Below are 11,926 nucleotides of genomic sequence, written 5' to 3' on the forward strand. Positions count from 1 at the left end.
AATATCCATTTCAAAACATTTCTAACAGATTCCTTAGTTCGGACCGACGAAGTAATGTCACTCGACTATTATCAACCTGACTGCAATCTTTTTCTGTCGGTAAGGATTGCACCAGAGCACCTTCTACTTCTAATAGGCCATGAACTATAGATAGAGAAGAATCATTCTGAGCGAGTACATAAGAAGCGATCCACTTTTTTTCATCGGTTCCAGGGGAAGACCAAAGATCTTGCGCGGCAGGTCCGCCAGAAAAACTCAAAAGAGAAAGAAGTCTCGTTAATCTCTTCATGCTCGTTCCAAGTTCGAAGTACCTTTTGGCCAAAGAAAAACCCGCTTCCTGACACGATTGCCTCTTTATCTTTATATAGATAGATTCTATGGGGTTATTACTTAGTAAGTCTATTTTGTACAAGAGCCCCTCCTATCTGATAGAAAAGGGTCCCATGATCCCGAGCCGATCTTACCTTGGCTCGCAAACCCCAAGTTTGTCTATGAAGAGCTAATCTAATTGTATTTTTTTCTAGAATGGATTTCTTATGTGGAATACTAATGGATAGGGCTTCGTTGCTAAGTGCTACAAGATCTAGTGCACTGGAACTCGTGGTTATGGACCCGAATCCTTTAGTATGGAACATTGTCTTTTCCAAGTAAAAACCCCTAGTATATGAAAGAATGAAAAGGTGCTTTCGTTCTTGTGGAATAAGAAGCCCTCGTACCTTAATGAAAGGAAAATCGTAATTTTTCGTTAGGTATTTGACCAAATAGGATCGTCCAGTTCCTACAGAACCTATCACTAAAATACCCGATAGGGCTAAGCGGAACGAAAAGGGTTTTCCATGAGATGGTAAATGAAAACGATTAGTCCCACACGAGGTTTGGGAATAAGTGATTGTCTGATAATGAGCAAGGAATATACGTCTTTCTGCTAAAGAGGATCTATTAAACTCATAATTCATTAGATCCTTGTTATCAATGCCAACTAGGTATCATAAGTAAATGGATCCCGGTTGTTCAATCCTTTGATAACCAAGGTCATTCTTTGCTAAAGAGAAATGATCACTATGAGTCAGACTCAATAGAATTGGATCCATTCCAAATAGCGAGAATTAGGATTCTTGATCCCTCTCAATCTCTCTTTCAATTCGAGGATCCAGAGAGGTGTTTTCATAGTCATCTCCGAATATTTGCCATCTCGGAATATTTTCGATTTCATTTTTCTATGATATGTCTTTCTATATGAAAATTGGTTATTTACGATGTACGATGATCCCTGTTAAGCATCCATGGCTGAATGGTTAAAGCGCCCAACTCATAATTGGTAAATTTGCGGGTTCAATTCCTGCTGGATGCACACGAACGGGAACATTCCATAAGTCTATTGGAACTGGCTCTCTATCCATGGAATCTCATCCATCATCCATACATAACGAATTGGTATGGTATATTCATACCATAACATAAGAACAATAAGAACTCGAATTCTTATCGATACTGGAACTCAGAGCATAGGAGGGAAAGTCGATTTATGGATGGAATCAAATACGCAGTATTTACAGAAAAAAGTCTTCGTTTATTGGGAAAGAATCAATATACTTTTAATGTCGAATCGGGATTCACTAAGACAGAAATAAAGCATTGGGTCGAACTCTTCTTTGGTGTTAAGGTGGTAGCTGTGAATAGCCATCGACTACCTGGAAAAGGTAGAAGAATAGGACCTATTCTGGGCCATACAATGCATTACAGACGTATGATCATTACCCTTCAACCGGGTTATTCTATTCCACTTCTAGATAGAGAAAAAAACTAAAGGAGAATACTTAATAATACGGCGAAACATTTATACAAAACACCTATCCCGAGCACACGCAAGGGAACCGTAGACAGGCAAGTGAAATCCAATCCACGAAATAATTTGATCCATGGACGGCACCGTTGTGGTAAAGGTCGTAATTCCAGAGGAATCATTACCGCAAGGCATAGAGGGGGAGGTCATAAGCGCCTATACCGTAAAATAGATTTTCGACGGAATCAAAAAGACATATCTGGTAGAATCGTAACCATAGAATACGACCCTAATCGAAATGCATACATTTGTCTCATACACTATGGGGATGGTGAGAAGAGATATATTTTACATCCCAGAGGGGCTATAATTGGAGATACTATTGTTTCTGGTACAAAAGTTCCTATATCAATGGGAAATGCCCTACCTTTGAGTGCGGTTTGAACTATTGATTTACGTAATTGGAAGTAACCAATTAGGTTTACGACGAAACCTAGAAATCGATCACTGATCCAATTTGACTACCTCTACGGGATAGACCTCAACAGAAAACTGTTGAGTAACGGCAGCAAGTGATTGAGTTCAGTAGTTCCTCATAGAAAATTATTGGCTCTAGAGATATGGTAATATGGAGAAGACAAAATTGTTTGAAGCACGCACAGAACCGGAAGCGCCCCTTGTTTCAAAGAGAGGAGGACGGGTTATTCACATTTAATTTGATGGTCAGAGGCAAATTGAAAGCTAAGCAGTGGTAATTAAGACCCCCGGGGGAAAATAGGGATGTCTCCTACGTTACCCATAATATGTGGAAGTATCGACGTAATTTCATAGAGTCATTCGATCTGAATGCTACATGAAGAACATAAGCCAGATGACGGAACGCAGAGACCTAGGATGTAGAAGATCATAACATGAGCGATTCGGCAGATTTGGATTCCTTTCCTATATATCCACTCATGTGGTACTTCATCATATGATTCATATAAGATCCATCTGTCTAGAGATCGTCATATACATCTAGAAAGCCGTATGCTTTGGAAGAAGCTTGTACAGTTTGGGAAGGGGTTTTTTGAGAGAAAAGAAGAATCTACTTCAACCGATATGCCCTTAGGCACGGCCATGCATAACATAGAAATCACACGTGGAAGGGGTGGGCAATTAGCTAGAGCAGCAGGTGCTGTAGCGAAACTCATTGCAAAAGAGGGTAAATCGGCCACTTTAAGATTACCATCTGGGGAGGTCCGTTTAGTATCCCAAAACTGCTTAGCAACAGTCGGACAAGTGGGTAATGTTGGGGTGAACCAAAAAAGTTTGGGTAGAGCCGGATCTAAGTGTTGGCTAGGTAAACGCCCCGTAGTAAGAGGGGTAGTTATGAACCCTGTGGACCACCCCCATGGGGGCGGTGAAGGGAAAGCTCCCATTGGTAGAAAAAAACCCACAACCCCTTGGGGTTATCCTGCGCTTGGAAGAAGAACTAGGAAAAGGAAAAAATATAGCGATAGTTTTATTCTTCGTCGCCGTAAGTAAATACGTAACTAGGAATATGGAAAATTGCATTTTTGGAATTTGCAATAATGCGATGGGCGAACGACGGGAATTGAACCCGCGCATGGTGGATTCACAATCCACTGCCTTGATCCACTTGGCTACATCCGCCCCTTATCCAGCTAAAGGATTTTTTTCTTTTTTCCATTGATCATTATTCTATTTATTCTGACCTCCGTACTTCGATCGAGATATTGGACATAGAATGCCACTCTTTAAAAAGGAAAAAAGGAGTAATCAGCTGTGACACGAAAAAAAACGAATCCTTTTGTAGCTCATCATTTATTGGCAAAGATAGAAAAGGTCAATATGAAGGAGGAGAAAGAAACAATAGTAACGTGGTCCCGGGCATCTAGCATTCTACCCACAATGGTTGGCCATACAATCGCGATTCATAATGGAAAGGAACATATACCTATTTACATAACAAATCCTATGGTAGGTCGCAAATTGGGGGAATTCGTGCCTACTCGGCATTTCACGAGTTATGAAAATGCAAGAAAGGATACTAAATCTCGTCGTTAACTGAATTCTGAATAGAAAGATTAAGAAGAAAAAAAGATTCAAAATAAAGACAGAAATACCCAATATCTTGCTAGAACAAGATATTGGGTATTTCTGTCTTCAAAAATTCTTATATGTTAGCAGAAAAACCTTATCCATTAATAGATGGAACTTCAACAGCAGCTAAGTCTAGAGGGAAGTTGTGAGCATTACGTTCGTGCATTACTTCCATACCAAGGTTAGCACGGTTGATGATATCAGCCCAAGTATTAATAACGCGACCTTGACTATCAACTACAGATTGGTTGAAATTGAAACCATTTAGGTTGAAAGCCATAGTACTAATACCTAAAGCAGTGAACCAGATTCCTACTACAGGCCAAGCAGCCAAGAAGAAGTGTAAAGAACGAGAGTTGTTGAAACTAGCATATTGGAAGATTAATCGGCCAAAATAACCATGAGCAGCCACAATATTATAAGTTTCTTCCTCTTGACCAAATTTGTAACCCTCATTAGCGGATTCATTTTCAGTAGTTTCCCTGATCAAACTAGAGGTTACCAAGGAACCATGCATAGCACTGAATAGGGAACCGCCGAATACACCAGCTACACCTAACATGTGGAATGGATGCATAAGGATGTTGTGCTCTGCCTGGAATACAATCATAAAGTTGAAAGTACCAGAGATTCCTAAAGGCATACCATCAGAAAAGCTTCCTTGACCAATAGGGTAAATCAAGAAAACAGCAGTAGCAGCTGCAACAGGAGCTGAATATGCAACAGCAATCCAAGGACGCATACCCAGACGGAAACTAAGTTCCCACTCACGACCCATATAACAAGCTACACCAAGTAAGAAGTGTAGAACAATTAGCTCATAAGGACCACCATTGTATAACCACTCATCAACAGATGCAGCTTCCCAAATTGGGTAAAAGTGCAATCCGATCGCCGCAGAAGTAGGGATAATAGCACCAGAGATAATATTGTTTCCATAAAGTAAAGAACCAGAAACAGGCTCACGAATACCATCAATATCTACTGGAGGGGCAGCGATGAAGGCGATAATAAATACAGAAGTTGCGGTCAATAAGGTAGGGATCATCAAAACACCGAACCATCCGATGTAAAGACGATTTTCAGTGCTAGTTATCCAGTTGCAGAAGCGACCCCACAGGCTTGTACTTTCGCGTCTCTCTAAAATTGCAGTCATGGTAAGATCTTGGTTTATTCAAATTGCAAGGACTCCCAAGCACACGTATTAACTAGAATATAGATAATAGAAGGCTTGTTATTTAACAGTATAACATAGACTATATACCAATGTCAACCAAGTCAGCCCAAAGATTAGCTATCCATATAACTAAATTAACCAAACCAATAATTTTGTATTTGTAAATGAAGTGAGTCAAAGTGAAAAACTTTGATGGGTCTTTTCTATATGGGTTGCCCGGGACTCGAACCCGGAACTAGTCGGATGGAGTAGATAATTCTTCCTTGTTACAATAGAGAAAAATCCCTCCCCAAATCGTGCTTGCATTTTTCATTGCACACGACTTTCCCTATGTAGAAATAGCCAATTTCTATTCCAAAGAGGAAGTTCTACTAATTTTTTTAATTAGTAAGTTGATTCACCTACTCTTTATTATAATAAAAAGAACATTTCAGAATGAAAAATAGAAAAGTTTTTTCTTGATCATTTATCAACCCTTTCCTGTTTCTTAATTTCGTCTAATGATTAATTAAGAGGGTTGACCAGGTCATTGATACGTATAATATCCAAATACCAAATACGCTCAGTGTGTGATCCACAGAAAGAAAAAAGAGTTGTTTTGGTGAACATCAAAGAAAAAACTTGCTCTTCTTCCATAAAAAATTCTTCTAAAAATGCCGAACCCAATCGTTGCATAAAAGTTCGTACCGTGCTTTTATGTTTACGAGCTAAAGTTCTAGCACATGAAAGTCGAAGTATATACTTTAGTCGATACAAAGTCCGTTTTTTCGAAGATCCACTATGATAATGAAAAAGATTTCTACATATCCGACCAAATCGATCAAGAATATCCCAATCTGATAAATCTGTCCAAATGGGTTTACTAATAGGATGCCCCGATCCAGTACAAAATTGAGCTTTTGATAAGTATCCTATGAGGAGAGTAGCGGGGACTATGGTATCGAATTTTTTCATTCGAGTATCTATTAGAAATGAATTCTCCAGCATTTGATTCCTTACTAACAAAGAACTTTTTTGTACACTTGAAAGGTACCCCATAAAATCGAAGCAAGAGTTTGCTAATTGGTTTATATGGATTCTTCGCGGCTGAGTCCAAAAACAGAAATAATATTGCCAGAAATTGATAAGGTAGCATTTCCATTTCTTCTTCAAAAAAAAAGTGCCTTTTGATGCAAGAATTGCCTTTCCTTGATATCGAACATAATGCATAAGAGGATCCATAAAGAACCATAGGGTTTTCCGAGAAAAACCAGGGTACATTATCCCAAAATGTTCCATCTTCCTAGAAAAGTGGATTCGTTCCAGAAAAGTTCCAGAAGATGCTAATGGTAAGCAAGAAGATTGTTTACGAAGAAACAACAAAAAAAATTCATATTCTGATACATAAGAGTTATATAGGAATTGAAATAGTCTTTTATTTTCTTTTTGAAAAAAAAAAATGGATTTCATTGAAGTAATAAAACTATTCCAATTCGAATAATAGTTGAGAAAGAATCGCAATAAATGCAAAGATGGAACATCTTGGATACGGTATTGAAGGAGTTGAACCAGGATTTCCAAATGGATAGGATAGGGTATTTCTATATGTGATAGATAATCCAAATGCAAAAATTTGTCTTCTAAAAAGGGAAATATTGAATGAATAGAGCGTAAATTCTGAAACTTTGGTATTTCTTTTTCTTTCAGACAAAAAAATTCCCGTAGCGAGAATGGGATTTCCACAACGATCGCAAACCCTTCAGATAGAATCTGAGAATAAAACTCAGAATAAAAATAATTTTTGTAATCCAATAATCGATCTTGGTTAGGATGATTAACCGAGTTATCCAAAAAATTCTGCTGATACATTCGAATAATTAAACGTTTCACAAGTAGTGAACTAAATTTCTTGTTATTACAACTAACAACTATTTCCACAGGTTCAGAACCATTTAATCCATAATGGTGGGCAAATGCATAAATATATTCCTGAAAGAGAAGTGGGTAGACAAAGTATTGTTGACGAGATTTATGTTTTTCTGAATACCCTTCGAATTTTTCCATTTGTATTTCTACTTGAATCAGAGAGAAGAAGCATTTCTCGGTTTATCGAATGATGATACATAGTGCAATATGGTCAGAACAGGGTGTTGCATTTTTAATACAAACCCTGGAAAGAAAGGGAGTCTAATCCACAGATCTTTTTCTGCTCCTTTTCTACCCAATTAGTTTATGTTTGTTCTAATTAAAAAAAAAGAACAGAACAAGTTTTTTATTTTTGCAGGCCAATCGCTCTTTTGACTTTGGAATACAGCCTCTTTATCAATATACTGCTTCTTTTACACATTCAATCCATAACATCCCTTATTCAATCCATAATCAAGAATAATTAGGATTTCTAAAAAAAAAAAGAAAAAATAAAGGGTCCACTCATAGGAAAACCCAACCTTTCCCCGCATCCGGCACTAATCTATTTTTAACGTCTAATTAGAGCGGGGAATCATTCCAATTAGGAAGTTCAGCTCGTTGCTTTTTATTTTACCAGAATTGGAGCCAGGCTCTATCCATTTATTCATTAGACCCAGAAAATCGTAATTTTGGATTCCATTCAAAAAAGATTGATTTTATTACGACATGCTATTTTTTCCATTCATTACCTTTGAGGATCAGTCGTGGTCTTCTAGACTCTACCAAGAGTCTGGACGAATTTGTTGTTTCATCCAAATGTGTAAAAGATCATAGTCGCACTTAAAAGCCGAGTACTCTACCATTGAGTTAGCAACCCAGATAAAAAAAGGATCTTAGATACGATCGAAATCCAAAAATCAATGGAATTACACCGCGCGCTTCTGTCAAAACATTGAACTAGCAAGACATCAAAAGATTTTTTTTATCGACCATGAAAAACACTCAAATGCCAAAACGAACAGGTCCGGTGAAATTCCACTAAAGTAAAGTTAAAAAAAGAGCGACCCTAATCACGATGGCCAAATTCTCCTTATTTTTAGCGATTTTTATTAACAAAAAATATATATTATAAAAAATATATATTATATTGTATGAGAATACATGCAAGAGGAACACCCTTATCATTTGAGCGAAGTGTAGGCGGAAAAATTGAATATGGAGTGAGGATAAAGAGACCCATCTATCTACAAATTCTATTTGTTCAATAGACCTTTGTCAATGGAAATACAATGGTAAGAAAACAAATTAGATAGAAAAAGTAAATAAAATAGGGGCTTATGTTGGATTGGCACGATATAATATAAATCCAAATAGGATTAAAAAAGAGGTAAATTGTGTCTAAATAATTAGACAACTAGGAATACTAATAATCTTCTCCTATCCTATTTTTTGATTCATTTAGTTCTTCAATTAACTCAAAGTTCTTTCTTTTTCTTTAAAGAATTCTGCCTTCCTTAAAATATCATAAACAGTTCTTGTTGGTTGAGCACCCTTTTCAAGGAAATAGAGAATAGCTGGAACATTTAAACAAGTTTGATTCTTTATCGGATCATAAAAACCTACTTTTTGAAGATCTCTTCCTTCTCTTCGAGATCGAACATCAATTGCAACGATTCGATAGACAGCTTATTGGGATAGATGTAGATAAACAACGCCCCCCCCTAGAAACGTATATGAGGTTTTCTCCTCATACGGCTCGAGAAAATGATTCGAATTTCTGTCGATAATAATAGAAATTAGACTATGACGTGCATTAATTTCCTTACAGAAAAAACAAATTTCATTTATACTCATGACTCAAGTGGGCTAATTTTGCCTGACAAACTTCGAAGGCAAAATCCTTCCAAAATTTTTGAGTCGTCTTTAAACTCTTTTCTTTGTCTCATTTCGAACGAATTGACTTTTATTCCTTATTCTAATCCAACTCTGTTGTTGAGACAATTGAAAATTGTGTTTACTTGTTCTGGAATCCTTTATCTTTGATTTGTGAAATCCTTGGGTTTAGACATTACTTCGGGAATTCCTATTTTTTTCTTTCAAAAGAGTAGCAACATACCCTTTTTTCTTATTTCCTTCGATAAAGCATTTATCTCTTCTATAGAAATCTAATAAGAGGGATTGATTCTGATATACTTTTATTGGACTTTCTTCTTATTTTAACCTTTCGATTTATTTCTATATTAAGGATAGACTGACAAAGTTGGCCTAATTTATTAGTTTTCACTAACCCTAGATTCTTTCCCTTGATAAAAAAAATTCTGTCCTCTCGAGCTCCATCGTGTACTATGTTACTTAAACCCAGCGCAAATTTGGTTCGGAACGAATAGAACAGGCTATGTCGAGCCAAGAGCATTTTCATTACTATGGAAAATGATGGATAGCAAAATCCACAATCGATCATGTCCTTCAAGTCGCACGTTGCTTTCTACCACATCGTTTTAAACGAAGTTTTACCATAACAAACATTCCTCTTTTCATTGCAAAGTGGTATAGAGAATTGATCCAATATGGATGGAATCATGAATAGTCATTGGTTTAGTTTTTTTATACTAATTAAAACTTGCTATCTATGGAGCAATATGGATAAAAGAAAGTAAGTATTTATCCGGGAAGCCTCCGCCAAGATCCAATTTATTTAAACCCATATTAAAATTCTATCATATGAATGAAACATAGTTTGAAAAAGACGACTAAACAAGTTTGCTTAAAACTTATTTATTCTTAAATTTCCACCCTCAACGGATGGCTCGAGATGATCAATCTTGAAGTGAGAAAAGAAGGATTGACTCTTCCTCAATAAATAAACTATCAACCTCCAAAAAAGTTTAATTAATTTAATTACTAGAATTAGAATTCTAGTAGTAATATATTTTTTCAGTACCAAAAACAATTAACTATAATAACTAAATAAACTATTCCAATGAAAAGATTGAAAGTTTTTGGTAGTTATAGAATTCTCGTACTTCTTCAACTCGAATACCAAAAGGAAGAAAAAAATATGACTAAGTGATTTTATAGTAGAGGCATATCCTGAATGTGCTTGATAGATCCCATTTTTTCATGAAAATAAAGATAGTCAATTTGACTGGACTTAAGACTTTATTATGTTTTCTGAGAAAGAATAAGATATCATTATTCTCTTTAATAAACTTTTGTCTCGTACGGAATACTATATGATTTCACCGTTTGTTTCATCAGAAACAATCTGGGACGGAAGGATTCGAACCTCCGAGTAACGGGACCAAAACCCGCTGCCTTACCACTTGGCCACGCCCCATTTCGGGTTTTATGCGACACTAATAAACACTAGTATGTTTATTTGTTATTCGTCAATACCATTTCAATTACATAAAAAAGGAGGGATATTCTCTTGCTAGTATTCTACACATGCGGATAATATAGAATCAAAAAAATGCATTGATCATTACATGGAATTCTATTAAGATATTATATGAAAGTCGAATTTATTCCACTCTCATTTGAGAGTGCGAATACAAGGAGGTATTTTGTGTTTGGGAAAGTCCGAAGAAAAAAGATTTTGAATCTGCCTTTTCCTTCTTTCCCTTAAAAAAATAACTCAAGAAAAATCCAATTATTTACTCTACAAGAATGAAATGCTTGTTATGCCTAATATACTTAGTTTAACCTGTATCTGTTTTAATTCTGTTCTTTATCCTACTAGTTTTTTCTTTGCCAAATTACCCGAAGCTTATGCTATTTTCAATCCAATCGTGGATATTATGCCTGTTATACCTCTATTCTTTTTTCTATTAGCCTTTGTTTGGCAAGCTGCTGTAAGTTTTCGATGAAATCTTTAGTACTCTGTATGCCAAATTGAATGATGTGTTCATTCCAAAAAAATTTTAAAATGGGTAAAAGCCGAGAAGTTTTATATTTTTATATTATGAACCTTCGATTCTAAAATTTAAATTCTTCTACATTGAATGGGTAGCTACAGCAATAAATTTGGATCAGCCTTTCTACTCCCCTGCACCTAGGTTGAGCAGGTACCTAAAGGTACCTACACAATACCTAACCACCTAACCCTATTTTTGCTATTGATAAGAGTGCTTATTATAAAAGAATTCTTGCAATTTTTTTCAAGAATTCTTTTTTGCATTTTTAGGTATAAAAAAAAACCATCCTAGTGGATCCGTGTGGTAAGGAAAAACTGGTAATCTATTCCTTAAAAAAAAATCTTGGAGATTATGTAATGCTTACTCTCAAACTTTTTGTTTATACAGTAGTGATATTCTTTGTTTCACTCTTTATCTTTGGATTCTTATCTAATGACCCAGGACGGAATCCTGGACGCGAGGAGTAAAAATTCAGTTTTTTTTTTTCTTATTGGATTTGTTTCGTACATTTATCTATGAGAAAATCCGGGGGTCAGAATTCTTTCCAATTCGAAAGTCCCAAATGATCCAAGGGAGCGGAAAGAGAGGGATTCGAACCCTCGGTACAAAAAAATTGTACAACGGATTAGCAATCCGCCGCTTTAGTCCACTCAGCCATCTCTCCACGTTCCAAAGCGAAAGGTTTCCGTGATATGATATAGGCAAGAAATAAGAAATAACGGTTGCAAAAAACCCCTTTTTTTTCTTTCAAAAGTCTATAAAAATTATATTGCCAATTCCATTTTAATTATATTCTTTTTTCTTAATGTTAATAAAAAAAGAAGAAAATTCTTGTTTTTTCTTTCTAAAAATCGATATTGGCCGAGAGACAATCAAATAGATTTTCTCTTTAGCGGGCATTTCCATATAGGACTTGTTATAATTATAATAAAACAAGCAGGTTATATAAAAAAAACGCTTTTTTTGTCGATTATTTATCAAGAAAGCAAAAAGGGTTCTTATCAAATCCACCATAAAATTGGAAAGAAGCATAAAGTAAGTAGACCTGACTCCTTT

Source organism: Triticum urartu, unplaced genomic scaffold (genome assembly GCF_056163025.1).
Source record: "Triticum urartu cultivar PI428250 unplaced genomic scaffold, HENAU_Tu73 scaffold1066, whole genome shotgun sequence".
Lineage (NCBI taxonomy): Eukaryota > Viridiplantae > Streptophyta > Magnoliopsida > Poales > Poaceae > Triticum > Triticum urartu.